We start from the raw sequence: 14,891 nt of genomic DNA on the forward strand, positions 1-14,891 counted from the left end.
TGCGGCGCTGTTCACACAATGGGAATGCACAGCATCCAGGCTAACAGCCTATTAGTTACACCCATACTATTAGATCAGGCGGGCTCCCAGCGCCATCCAAACGCATCCCATGTGAACAGACACCACAGTTTACAAGACCGAATGGGCCCAACTGCACCCTGAAAAATAAAGTGCAAAAAACACATATAGAAAATATGAGAGGTATTAGTTAATATTTTGGCCAAAATACGTAAGCAAGTAACCCACATCAAGCGTTGGCCTAAAAAAGTGTCAAAGACAGAAATTGCTTCTTCTACTTCCACCACTGCTGCTACTAATGTTTTGGCGTTGAAGAATTGACGGTCCAGAGGTTGGAAGTCTACAACCGCGATGTGAACGGTGTGCTTCAGTGCTATCTTGGGGAAAATCTCTCTTAAGGTTGTGTAAAAGCGTGTTTCAATACTCCAGCATTCGCTGTTCCCTTTCTAGGGCGGGAATCATCTGCAAAATTTAGTTTTATAAAATGGATCTATGTTGTGAGTTCATTTTCCCCTTCACCATTGAGGTCTGATGAACTCCCTCTTCTGGTGAAGGAAGGTAGTGAGGCTGATTACAAAGCACCTGAGCAGAATGATGATGACTGGGTGACTGGGATTGCTGACTGGATATAAGGCAGCCGACGCCCTTCTGCCTTGCGGGTGGTTACTCTGAGGGATTCTTGGAGACCAGTCTGATTCCTGCTCCTCAAAAGCTAAGTTTTCTGCTCTACTTTTTGCATTTGTGTTTTGGTTTTGTTTTGCCTTGTTTTTCTGGATTTCTGCCTTTCCCTGCTGGGTGAGCTGAATTCCTTTTTGCTCTGTCTTCAGATAATACCTGAGTACTGATATAGTCTTTTTGAAGCCTAGCGTCTTCAGGGCTTTTTTCCCTATCAGTCTGTTGGCTCTTGTTTTTGAGAGGGTATTGGCGGATTGCAGACAGCAGCTTTTCTCTTCTGTCCTATTTAGTTAGCTTGGGCCCCATCATTTGCTCAGCCTATCTTTCTATCTGTGTGTTTTTTCATCTTGCTTCACCGTCATTATATGTTGGGGGCTGCCTATTGCTTTGGGGTCTGCTCTGGGGCAGTTTAGATTTCCCTTTCTGTCTTTAGGCTGCTGTTGAAGACTGTGAGGGACAGTTAGAAATAGCGATTCTCAAAACAATATTGTGCTTTACCCAGGCTACATAAACCACCACTGTAGCTGGTGAGATGCAGAGGGGACACGATATTCTCCTTTTGTCCGCCCTCCCCCCACCTTTGTAATTCCCACAGTAAACATCGGCAGGCTCCGGCCACCTGCGGCTTTTGTAATGTATGTCTGGCCTGCCGATTTTCTATTGGCCTGCCCTCTGTATCTGTGTGATATATTCTGTGTCCTGTCAGTAAAACGTTTGTTAGGCTAGTTTCACACTTGCTTTTTTTTGCAGCGCGTTTTTCCCGCAAAAAAACGCATTGAAAAAACGCATACAAAAGCATACAACTGCTGCGTTTTTTTCAAGCATTTTTATGAGCATGCATGAAAAAAACGCAGCGTTTTTATGCGTTTGTATGTGTTTTTAGTGCGTTTTTACCGCGTTTGCATTTTTTTCCAACATTAGGTGGCCCCTCACACTAACCCAAACCATGACTTTACTAACCCTAACCCTGACTCTAACCCTAACCCTAACCCTGACCCTAACCCTAACCCTGACCCTAACCCTAACCCTGACCCTAACCCTGACCCTAACCCTTAACCAAACCATACTTAACCTTAACCCTAACCCTAACCCTGACCCTAACCCTTAACCAAACCATACTTAACCCTAACCCTGACCCTAATTCTAACCCTAACCCTGACCCTAACCCTTAACCAAACCATACTTAACCCTAACCCAAACCCTAAACCCTAACTAACCCTAACCCTAACCCTAACCCTAACCCTGACCCTAACCCTTAACCAAACCATACTTAACCCTAACCCTGACCCTAATTCTAACCCTAACCCTGACCCTAACCCTTAACCAAACCATACTTAACCCTAACCCTGACCCTAACCCCAACCCTAACCCTGACCCTGACCCTAACCCTAACCCTAAACCCCTTTAACTAACCCTAACTCTAACCCAAACCCCTAAATTCCATGGTTAACAAAAAAAAACGCATGTGCAAAAAAACGCATACATAAGCATGCCAATGCGCACATATGCGCACCCATAGGCTATAATGGCCATTTTTAGCGCAAAACGTGCGCATACGTGCGCATGCGCTTTTTTGCAGGGTCAAAAAATGCAACATGCTGCATCTGGAAAATACCAACGCACACCCCAAAAAAACGCAGCGCATGAAAATCGCATACGTGCGCATGCCAGTGCGCAGGTATGCGCACCCATGTTAAATATAGGGGAAAAAACGCATGCGCACGTATGCATTTTTTCCAGCGCAAAAAAACGCAAATGTGAAACCAGCCTTAGACTGGAAATACGTGGAGAAGCAGTGATCTTTTATATGCGCCCATGTAACCAAGGAATTCCAGCCAGCGTCATTCATTCAGACTCCAGCCAACGCAGATCGGACCTCTGAAAACACGGGGTGGTACTGCAAGAGGTACCCCAGCTTGGTAGACCCCGTTACACTCGTGGCAGACAGCGGGATATGATACCCCTTCTACAGGAGGAAAGGAAAGAATGGAAAACAACTACCAGAAGTTAAAGAGGACTACATTAAAAGATCTGGTGGAAGCCCGAGGGTTGATCGCCAGCAACAAAACAAAAGTGGATTTGATAGCAGCCATCATTGAACACGACAGTGCAGCGCCCCCCAATGTGAACATGGAGGAGACCGAATTCCAGAGGGAGGTAAAGAACAGACTGGCGTTCTATGGCCCAAACCCTGCAGTAGAGGTCATACGAGAGGTGATGGCTGATGTGCGTACTGATCTGAAGGAAAAGATGGCCGAGCGGACCAGGATAGAGCTAGCCAAGATGGAGATGGCAGAGTGGACCAAAGTGGAGCTGGCCAAGATGGAGATGGCAGAGCGGAGAGAGGAGAGTCAGCGAGCAGGGGGAGCTCTGGCCTTCGACCAGGTACCTTCAACAGTAAGCCACAAAAAGATCCAGTATAATGCCTTCCGACAGTTGGGGGAGGCAGAGGAAGACATTGATGGCTTTCTGCAGGACTTTGAGCGGCAGTGTGCCCTTCATCAAGTGAAGCCGGAGGAACGGGTTCAGATTCTGGCCAGCAAGCTGACAGGCCGGGCGGCAGACGCCTATCGCACGGTACCTGATGAGGACTGTATGGACTATGAGCGGATCAAAGAAGTGATCTTGGCCCGGTATGCGCTGACACCAGAGGCATACCGCCAAAGGTTCCGCGGACTTATAAAATGCGTAACCGATACCCACGCTGAATGGGCCTGTAAATTACGACGGTCACTGCTACAGTGGGTACAAGGGAGCCAAGCAACCACTAAGGAGGACGTCCTCCAGCTCTTCTTGTTAGAACGATTCTTTAATGGACTAACCCCCGAGACACAGGAATGGCTTCAGGACAGGCGACCAACGACTCTTGAGGAAGCCGCTCGTCTGGCCGATGAACATCATGATCCCAGGAAGCCGCAGTTGTCCAGATCAAAGATGGTCACTAGGGGCCCGCCCATGGACCTGGAGGGCCCCAAACCACCGAAGATTATAGGGGGACCAGCTGGAAACCCGGCCTACCACAGTCCCCCTGGGGCGCGATGTCACACCTGCCGTCAGCTGGACCACCTGCAAAGACAATGTCCCAACCGGACTCAGCATACCCAGTGGCCAAAGGCGGGAACAGCTACCTTCAGCTGGGCTGCTGTACACTGCTACCAAGGCGAAGCTGACCCGGCATTGGGAGCTACGACTAACCAAGGGGTGGAAGAGATGGAGGAAGTGCTGCATGAAGTAGACCCCGTGCAGGCAGCCCGGGCAGATAATCGACAACAGCATCGACAGGTCGTGTGGGTTAATGGGAAACGTATGCAGGGACTAAGAGATTCCGGAGCAACTTTGACCCTTGTCAAGCCTCATCTCGTCCGGGACCAAGAGAAGACGGACCGGACAGTGGCAGTCCGTGTAGCAGGGGGAGCTATACATCGACTACCCACTGCCAGGATTCACCTGAACTGGGGAGTCGGGGATGGCCTTGTTGAGGTCGGCTTGATGGAGAATTTGCCTGCAGATGTCTTGCTGGGAAATGACTTGTGGCCCATGTTGTCTGCATTCTCGGTGGCCCCTCTGGTTGAGACATATCCTGTGACCACCTGGAGACAAGCTCGAGCTGCGGAGGCGGAATCACACTCAGAGGAGACCCAGGTAAGACATCCCAGCCCTATACGTATTCCCATAGCCAGACACATTTCTTGGGCCACCCCAGATGAATTTAAGAGGGAGTTACTTGAGGATCCTGCATTAGAGGAATATCGTGGGAAGGCACAGGAGGGGAGAGGGGTACTGGAAGGGGAACAATTTGTATGTTAGCAGGGACTCCTCTACCGGATCACAGAGCAGCAGCACACAGGGACGAGCCCCACTATAAAACGACAGCTGGTAGTTACCAAGCAGTATAGGCAGGAGTTACTGCGAATCTCTCATGATATACCCTTGGCCTGACACTTCGGCGTCAGTCGCACCAGGCATCGTCTGACACAAAACTTCTTTTGGCCGGGGGTAACCTATGATGTTCATCAGTACTGCCAGACCTGTGACAGTTGCCAGCGCATTGGCAAGAGGGGGGATCGATGCAAGGCCAAATTACGCCCCCTCCCCATTGTGGAGGAACCATTTAGCCGAGTAGCGGTCGATCGGATAGGGCTGTTCGCCAAACCCAGTCCGTCAGGGAAAAGGTATATATTGACAGTGTTAGATTATGCCACACGGTATCCAGAGGCGGTTGCGTTACCTAACATACTGGCAGAGACGGTGGCGGCCGCCCTGCTCCAGGTTTTCTCACGGGTTGGATTTCCCCAGGAGATTATATCGGACCAGGGTACCCAGTTTACAGCAGAGGTGACCAACCAACTGTGGAAGCTGTGCGGCGTAAAGTACATTAGAAGCGCCCCGTACCACCTGCAAACCAATGGGTTGTGTGAATGCTTTAACGGGACATTAAAACAGCTCATTGGGACTTTTAACAGGACCTACAGGGACTGGGAGAAATTCTTGCCACACCTCCTGTTTGCCTATTGGGAGGTGCCCCAAGAATCCACGGGGTTCTCCCCGTTCGAGCTGGTATACGGGAGATGGGTAAGGGGACTCCTAGACTTAGTGCTAAAACACTGGGAAGGGGAGGGCCTCATAGAAGGGGTACCTATTGTATCCTATGTGCTGGAATTCCGGGACCGCCTACAGGAGCTGACCCAGGCTGTACGTGAGAACATGCAGGCGACCCAGCGGCGCCAGCGCGTATGGTACGATCGGAGGGCCAGAGAGCGCACTTTGGAAATAGGACAGAAGGTCCTGGTGTTAGAGCCCACTAAGCAGAATAAGTTTCAAGCTGCATGGCAGGGGCCCTATCAGGTAGTGGGGAAAATAGCCGACACAATCTATAATGTCGCAGATTGTGACGACCCCAGGGTTATCCGCATATTCCACGTGAATATGCTGAAGCCCTACCGGGAGCGCCCTGAAGAGGTAGTGGCCATCTGTGCACCTGAAGCAGAGGATTTAGACGGACTTCCCTTGCTGGATGTCTTAGGGAAAAGGACTCAGTCTAAAACATGGGACCAGGTACACTTGGGTGAAGTCCTAGGCCCCCGGGAGAGACAGCAGGCAGAGGAGTTGTTGTGGCAGCGACAGAGGATGTTTTCGGGGAGACCAGGGTACACTCGCCTGGCACAACACAAGGTTGAGACCCAGGATCAGACCCCCCCCTGCGACAAAACCCCTTCCGCGTCCCTGAGTCTGTACGAGAGGGGATGCGACAAGAGATACAAGAGATGCTGCGTTTAGGGGTCATTGAAGAGCATGGTTATTAGATCGCCCCTCAGTCATCTTTTTTCTAGACTAAATAATCCTAATTTTGCTAATCTCTCTGGGTATTGTAGTTCCCCCATCCCCTTTATTAATTTTGCTGCCCTCCTTTGTACTCGCTCTAGCTCCATTATATCCTTCTTGGGCACCGGTGCCCAAAACTGTATACGGTACTTCTATGTGTGGTGTTACCAGGGATTTGTACAGAGGCAGTATAATGCTCTCATCATGTGCATCCAGACCTGTTTTAAACCCTTTACCCCGAGGGTGGTTTGCACAATAATGACCGGCCAACTCTGGAATGCTTCCATGGATCCCAGCGATTCTGAGATTGTTTTTTTCATGATATATTGTACTTCATTATATTGGTAACATTTCTTTGATATAACTTGTGTTTATTGTGAAAAAAAGGAAATTTTGAAAAATGTTGAAAATATCGGAATTATATCGGAGATATGTCACACAAAATACTTAATAATTAACATTTCCCACATGTCTACTTTACATCAGCACAATTTTGGAGCCAAAATTTTTTTTTGTTAGGAAGTTATAAGATTTAAAAATTAAAAAGAGATTTCTCATTTTTCAACATAATTTTTTTACTGACCACATCACGTTTGAAGTCACTGTGAGTCACTTTGAGGGGTCTATGTGATAAAAAAATACCCAAAAGTGACACCATTCTAAAAACTGCACCCCTCAAGGTGCTCAAAACCATATTCTAGCCGTTTATTAATCCTTCAGGTGCTTCACAGGAATTTTTGTAAAAAAAAAAAATGAACATTTAACTTTTTTTCACAAAGAAATTACATCAGATCCAATTTTTTTAATTTTCCCATGGGTAACAGAAGAAATCGGACCCCAAAAGTTGTTGCGCAATTTGTCCTGAGTATGCTTATACCTGATATGTGCAGGTAAATCACTGTTTTGGCGCATGGCAGAGCTCGGAAGGGAAGGAGCACGGTTTTACTTTTTCAATGCAAAATTTGCTGGAATTAAGATCGGATGCCATGTCGCGTTTGGAGAGCCCTTGATGTGCCTGAACAGTGGAAAACCCTCACAAGTGACACCATTTTGGAAACTAGACCCCCTTAGAGACTTATCTAGATGTGTGTGAGCACCCCACAGTATTTTTTCCACAAAAATGATATTTTTGATCCCAATTTTTTATTTTCCCAAGGGTAGCAGGAGAAATTGGACCCCAAAAGTTGTTGCACAATTTGTTCTGAGTACGCTGATACCCCATATGTGGGGGTAAACCACTGTTTGGGCACATGGGAGAGATCAGAAGGGAAGGAGTGCCAGATTTTACTGTTATTGTTTGCAGGTGGCATGACCCACTGGGAGGGGCCACGAGGTGCCAAACAGCAGAACCCCCATAAGTGACCCCATTTTACTAACTACATCTCTCAATGAATTCATCTAGGGTGCAGTGATCATACTGACACGATGGGTGTGTCACAGAAATTTATACCATTGGCCAGTGAGGACAAAATATCTACATTTTTACCACCAAAATGTTGTTTTAGTCAAAGATTTTACATTTTCACACAAGAAGTGGGTAAAATTGGAAATAAAACTTGTCCCACAATTTCTACTGAATGTGGCAATACCCCATATGTGACTGTACAGTGCTACTTAGCCATGCAGAGAGACCTGGGAGGGACATAGCGCCTTATGTCTATTCAAGTGAATGGGTCTCTGCACATGTCAGTGTGTTTCCACAGACCGTATGTTGAAGAGAGTAGGTCCCAACACGAATCCCTGCGGTACCCCATTGGTCACAGCGACCCAGTTAGAGAATATACCATTTATAACCACCCTCTGCTTTCTATCACTCAGCCAGTTACTTACCCATTTACACACATTTTCCCCCAGTCCCAGCATTCTCATTTTGTGTGCCAACCTCTCGTGTGGCACAGTATCAAACACTTTGGAAAAATCAAGATCTACCACGTCCAATGACTCACCTTGGTCCAGTCTATAGCTTAGGCTAGTTTCACACTAGCGTTACAGGGTGCAGAGCTCGGCCGCCGTTAAGCCCTGCCCGAAGCCTCGCCCCCTGTGGTCTGTTCCTCCTCTGATCACATGACGCTGCATACGATCAGCGTACCCTATGTTTAGCGTTGGGTACGCTGACCGTGCGCTGGTCATGCGCTGGTATAAGTTTGCTGGTGCTGCACCCTTTTGGTGCTGCGTCCAGCGCACAAAAATGCGCTGTGCTGCATTTCTGTACTGCATTTCTGTGCGCTGGGCGCAGCGCAAGCAAAACCATACCAGCGCACGACCAGCGCACGGTCAGCGTACTCAATGCTAAATGTGGGTACGCTGATCGCATGCAGCGTCATGTGATCAGAGGAGGAACTGACCGGAGGGAGCACGGCCAGGGGCGGGGCTTAGCGGCGGCCGTGCGCTGCGCCCTGTAGCGCTAGTGTGAAACTAGCCTTACTTCTTTATAAAAACTGATTAGATTGGTTTGACAGGAGCGATTCCTCATAACCCCATGCTGATATGAAGTTACACAGTTATTCTTATTGAGATAATCCAGAATAACATCCCTCAAAAACCCTTCACATAGCTCACCAACAATAGAGGTTAGAGTTACTGGCCTATAATTTCCAGGTTCACTTTTAGAGCTCTTGTGTTTATTGTTCATGTGAAGATTCACACATGTAGTAGTCAAATTATTGCACTTTTTTACCTCGACTCAGTTTTTTTTGCAAAGTTGGCATATTGTGTGAGTTATAATTTGCAATGTCAAAAAAGGCCCAGGCTAGGCAACCTTTGCCACCTCTGCGAACTGCAGACCCGTGGATGCTGCTGGTCAGAAGCACAGTTGTGGGTGATGCATCGCTCGTTGTGGCTGCCTCACTGTTAGAATCTGTTTAGTTTGTGACTATCTGCCATTTTCTTTTGGTGTTCTGGCTGCTGGTCTTTTTCCTCTGGTGCTGGGTCTGTCTTAGGTCAGGTGTTTGTATCACTCTTTATTAACCAGCACCTGCCTCGCAGTCCTTGCTGGACAACAGTGTTAATCCTCTTGAGTTCTGGCTTGGTGCTTTGCTTTGCCTTCTGTGTGTGTAATATGTGCAGTGCTGGTGTGGCGCCCCTGAGGCTTCAGTCGCCACAGAGGTACTGCACCTTCTCCTAAGGTATAGTGCCCCACCATCCAGGTAAGGTGGGAACTCCCGACCGCACTCCACACCTGCACCCCACACACAGGATAGTTCAGCAGGGACCCATCCATGCTTTATGCTGGAAAGGTCAAAGGGTGCCTTTTGTGGTCCCTGACTTCATAACACGAGAGGTGCTGGGGAGGTGGGTGGAGTTAGCTATAAAAGAGAGGGAAAGTGTAGGATTTGAGTTGAGTCTGACGGGAGGTCATTCAGACGAGGGTCTGAAGGGCATGTCACACTAAGAGATATTGCTAGCAATATCGCTATAACTAGTGACGTTATAGCGATATTGCTAGCGATATCGCTGTGTCTGATACTTACCTACAACCCGCTCCCCCGCTGGTAATCGGTGATCGCGCGAGAACAGGCTGGACTGTTTCTCGTCGTCAGTTTCCTACGGCGCTTCCTGCTGTGACGACGAGTGACGCGTGGAGCCGGGCCTGGAGGACGCAGGATCGCCTGATGTGACAGGTAAGTAGTGACCCCCGTCCCCAGCGATGTCACTGGTGAGATCTGCCTGTGTGGCAGCTCACTAGCGACCACTTAGCGATGCACCAGCGATCCTGACCGCGTCATATCGCTGGTCGGGATCGCTGGTGCATCACATAGTGTGACAGTACCATGAGAGAGAGCAGGCTGACAGCAGGTCAGCCTGAGAGGAGCTCAAGGCGGAGGAAGGCAGTCAGTCAGGAGAGGCTGAGGACTGGTCTTAGAGGAATGAGCTCCCTAGCAAAGGAAGAGAAGGAGAAAGAGACGTAGACTGAAGACTACAGATTCCATAAGAGAGAGATAGAACAGATCTGAACGAAGGAGAATAGGACGGTGGGAAGCAGGCTGAGAAAGAGAGAGAACCCTTCCAGTCCAGAGAGCACAAAGGCCGGGGCCCGGTCCCCGAGGTTGATTGGATCTTTATGTCCGGCAACAGACACCGGAGGAGTAGTGAGCCGCTAACGCCTTGCTCCCATCATAGACTTGGGACACAACAGCAACTGAATAGAGAGCCGGGACGCAGTGAGGAGTCCCGGAAGCAGGCTACAGCTGTCTGTCATACAAGTAAAGACTAGGAACACCTAGAGAGAGGCATTCCAGGGTAACTAAGTACTGGAGTGCTTCGCACCTAAAGGCGCATTGGAGGAGTCGTTCAGTGAAGGTACATGTTGGCGGAGTGTGGAAGGGAGAATCCTATCCTGCCTGGAGGTTGGCTGGAGTCCTGACCTGGAGAACACAGTACGGAGGCAGGCAGTTGTGTGAACTGCAAACAGTGAGTAAAGCTTTGGAACCGCATGCTCTGGTGTCCTCCAGTTATTCCAGCACCTCTACACCTGTGTACCAGCATCACCACCATTCTGTGCCTCTCCTCATCCATTGCACCTACACTGCCCTGGGACTACAGCTCCACCTGTGGGGAGCTACACCATCTTTGCTGCACCACACCAACAGTTCCAGTGGATCTGCATGCAGCGTTGGCCTAACACCATACTTGCCAAACACCACGGGTGGTGTCACGAACTATCCATATAAACTTTAACACCATTAAAGTCACCGCCATTGATATTGGGCACCCAGGGCCACGGACCGGGTCACCGCTGCTGTGACACGCATCCCACTGACACCGGCCCGGTACCCAGTACCCCGCTGCCCTGGGTGTGAGGGCGACACACTGGGACCTCTGGTTCTGCTAGTCTTAGTTTCTGTATTCAGTTGGTTTCTGCAGCCTTCTCTGTGTTTTCTATTAGGAGGTGACTTGTTTTTGTACCCAGTCCTTAGATCTTTCAGAGACCCCCTTCCCCTATCTATATGTCTTTGCTTGAGATTAACCTAGGCTCATGGGTGGATCTATTCGCAAAGAATTGGTCGCCCACTCCATCGTAAGGTTTCAGCCTATTCATAGTGCAGGGTCAGTTTTCCCCCTTCTACCCTAGTCCTGTGTTGAAGATCTGTAACAGTTTGTCCAGCCCAAAAGAGTATAAAAAAGAAAAAAAACCCTCCCGGATTTCTGCAATATGAACAGCGTTCAAGATCTTGCTCGACGCCTGCAAGAGTTAAAGTTGGAAGTTGCCAGCTTACAGCAGCACGTGAGTAATTGCCCTGGAATCCGCTCTGAAGAACCTATGGTGGGTTTGCCTGAATGTTTTTCTGTTAAACGGCAGGAATTTTTTTTGTTTAAAAATGCATGTTTACTTTATTTTCGGATTAGACCCAGGTCTTCTGGAGCTGAATTACAGCATGTGGGGATTATTATGTCGTTATTGCGAGGTGAGCCGCAAGTTTGGCCATTTTGATTGCGTCCGGATGACCCTTGTTTGATGTCAGTAGAAGCGTTTCTCTGCTATGGGGGTATTATATGACGATCCTGATCGGGTCACTACAGCCGAGGCAGAACTCAGACGGCTGAAACAGGGTTCTAGCGACGCTGAGAGATATTGTACCCAGTTCAGACGATGGTCTGCAGAAGTCAGCTGGAATGATCCAGCACTCAAGAGTCAGTTTTTAGCAGGTTTGAATGACAGGGTTAAAGATTTACTCATTGCATATCCTGTACCTGCTATGCTGGAAGCTGCTATGCAGTTAGCTATCCGGGTGGATAGAAGATTGAGAGACAGACAGAATGAGGAGAAGGTTTCAATTTTGCTCGATCCAGTCTCTCAGGAGAGCCCCGTTGACAGTGGGGAAACGATGCAAATTGGGGCGATGTCCTCTCGTTCCCAGGAAAGGGAGAGAAGGTTCTCTGAGGGGCTATGCCTTTATTGTGGTAAGGCTGACCATTTTATTAAGCAATGTGAAGGACACATAAGCAAGGAAAAGAGAAAAAAAGTTCACTCACAGTAACCCTCCTGTTCGTATTGCATTTTTACAGTCCACAGGAATTTCTTTTTCTGGTAGTTCTACCTGTCGTGGTCATTCTATTGATTTTCAAGTGATGGTGGACTGTGGTTCTGCACTTAATTTGATTGATTGATCAACAATTTCTAGACAAGTATAATATTGATTCTATACCTTTATCATGCCCTTTTCCTGTAGTGGTGATTGATAACACTCCTCTAGAGCATGGGTGCTTTTCTCAAAAGGTCACCGGGTTTGCACTCACTGTGAATATGGAACACCAGGAATCTTTAGATTTGTTTGTACTTGATAAATTGCCTTTTCCAGTTGTCCTGGGGTTACCCTGGTAAAAAATGCACAATCCTCTACTGGACTTGTCATCAAGTATGATAAGATCCTGGGGTCAGTGGTGTTATGGGAAATGTTGTGATGTACCCATTGCTGCGGTTGTGAAAATAGAATTAGACTTACCGGTAATTCAGTTTCTAGGAACCTTCCACAACGGTATACAGAGGTTGCCTCTTTGCCCTGATGGGGGACCCGAAACACAGAGAGGTTAAAAGGCCCTCCCACCTCCCACTTGCCAGTGACTTATAACTGAGACCATAGCACCAGTTTACCTTCTGATTCCCAGATAGGAGTATAGGGGGGGAATTAGTGCCGTCGTGGAAGGTTCCTAGAAACCGAATTACCGGTAAGTCTAATTCTATTTTCTCTAGTCACCTTCCACGACAGTATACAGAGGAATACCAACTAATTTGGCACTAGAGAGGGACAACGGCCTGGAGAACTTTGCGGCCGAAGGCTAAATCCCTACTGGATGATACGTCCAGTCTATAATGTTTTGAGAAAGTATGCAGTGAGGATCACATTGCTGGCCTGCAGATGCACCTTCTTTTTCTGCCCAGGAGACTGATGTGGACCTGGTTAAATGGGCCTTGACCCCCACTAGGGGAGACATATTTTGAGCGATATATGCTTCCGCTATCGCTTTTTTTTATCCAATTGGCGATAGTGCTCTTTACCACCTTTTTCCCCTTGTTTTGACCTGAGGGATGGACAAACAGGTTCTGATAAACTCTGCAAGGACGGATTTGCTCCAAGAAATGCAGGACAATGAGTCGGACATTAAGAATATGGAATTTTTCCTCCTTAGAGTTTGCTGCATTTTGGCCAAATAATGGTAGGACGATTTTTTGGTAATGGTGGAATTCAGAGACTACTTTCGGAAGGAAGGATCGAGATGAAGGACTATTGAGTCATCTCTAACAAGCAAATAAGGTTCCCTTATTGATAGGGCTTGTAATTCTCCTACTCTCCTAGCTGTGGTTATGGCTATCAAGAAGACTGCTTTGTATGCCGGGATTTGAGGAGAACAGGAAGACAAAGGTTCAATGGGTGAACCTGTGAGCCACTGGATTACCAAGTTCAGATCCCACGGAGGGACTATCAACTGTTTCTTAGGGTTCACTCTGATGGCCGAAGTCATTAACCTCTTGATCCAAAGATGACCTGCTAGATCCTGGTCAAAAACAGAGCTGAGACCTGGATCTTCAGGGTGCTAGGCCTAAGGCCGATCTCTAAACCTTTCTGTAAAAAATCCAGAATTTGTGACATATTCGGACTAAGCGGATCCGGTAAGTTAGGTAGACAGAAGGATTAAATTTTTTTCCAAATTTTATTATAGATAGCGTTGGTTACTGGCTTCCTGGATTTTTGCAGGGTAGCAATTACTGGGTCTGACAACCCTTTGGCTTTCAGTACTTGGGCCTCAGTAACCACGCCGCTAGATTCCACTTCTGGGGATTTGAGTGAAGAATGGGTCCCTGTGAGAGGAGGTCGTCTTCTACTGTTAATAGAACCGGGCCATCTACTTGCATTTCGGTGATGAAGTTGAACCAATTCTTTTTGTCCAAAATGGGGCTACCAAGATAGTTGGGGTCCGGTGTTCTCGGATCTTCCTCAAAACTTTCGCCAGAATTGGAATTGGTGGGAAGGCATAGGACAGGTGGAAATCCCAACTCTAGGCTAGAGCATCCACTCCCCTGGATTGTCCCTGGGGTTTAAGGAGAAGGCTTCGACCTGTGTGTTTTGGTGAGAAGCATAAAGATCGATTTCCAGTAGGCCCCACCTGTCTACCAGTATTTTGACGCTTCGGTTGTTTAGTCTCCATTCCCCCGGGTGGATGTCCTGGCGATTTAGATTGTCTGCCTGTATGTTGGAAGTGCCTTTAAGATGGACCGCTGTCAGGGACAGTAGGTGTTTTTCGGCCCAACAGAATATTCGAGAGGAAATCCTTTTTAGGCTGCTGAACTTTGTACTGCCCTGGTGCTTGATATGAGCAACTGTGGTCATGTTGTCTGAATATATTCAGATGTGCTGTCCAGCAATCTGGTGACCGGTCACCAGAAGGGCTTCTTCAACAGCCTTCAGTTCCCTGAAATTGGACAATTTTCCACTTGTTGTCTGGTCCCAGAGACCCAGAACAGAATATGATTTATCATGGCTCCCCAGCCCCTCCTGTTGGCATCCGACGTGACTGTAGTCAGCGGGACCTGGGTCCAACTTACGCCTCTGCGGAGGTTTCTGGAGTTCATCCACCATGCCAAGGAGGCTCTTACTCGACCTGGCGTGTGCCCTTTCTTGTTCAGAGTACTGGAATGACTGTTCCAGTTCTCTAAGATGTGAGTCTGAAGGATTCTGGAGTGGGCTTGAGCCCAGGCTACCGATTGTATAGACGCTGTCATAAAGCCCAAGATCGACATGCATTCCCGGAGTGTAGGGGACCTCTTGTCCCTGAACCTCCTGACCTTTGATACTAGGGTAAGACGGTGGTTGTCTGGAAGGAAGGACATTTACTTTGCAGAGTCCAAAAGTACTCCCAGAAATTTTCTGGTCTTGGAG

Source organism: Dendrobates tinctorius, unplaced genomic scaffold, assembly GCF_039654945.1.
Source record: "Dendrobates tinctorius isolate UK_male_01 unplaced genomic scaffold, ASM3965494v1 ptg000322l, whole genome shotgun sequence".
Lineage (NCBI taxonomy): Eukaryota > Metazoa > Chordata > Amphibia > Anura > Dendrobatidae > Dendrobates > Dendrobates tinctorius.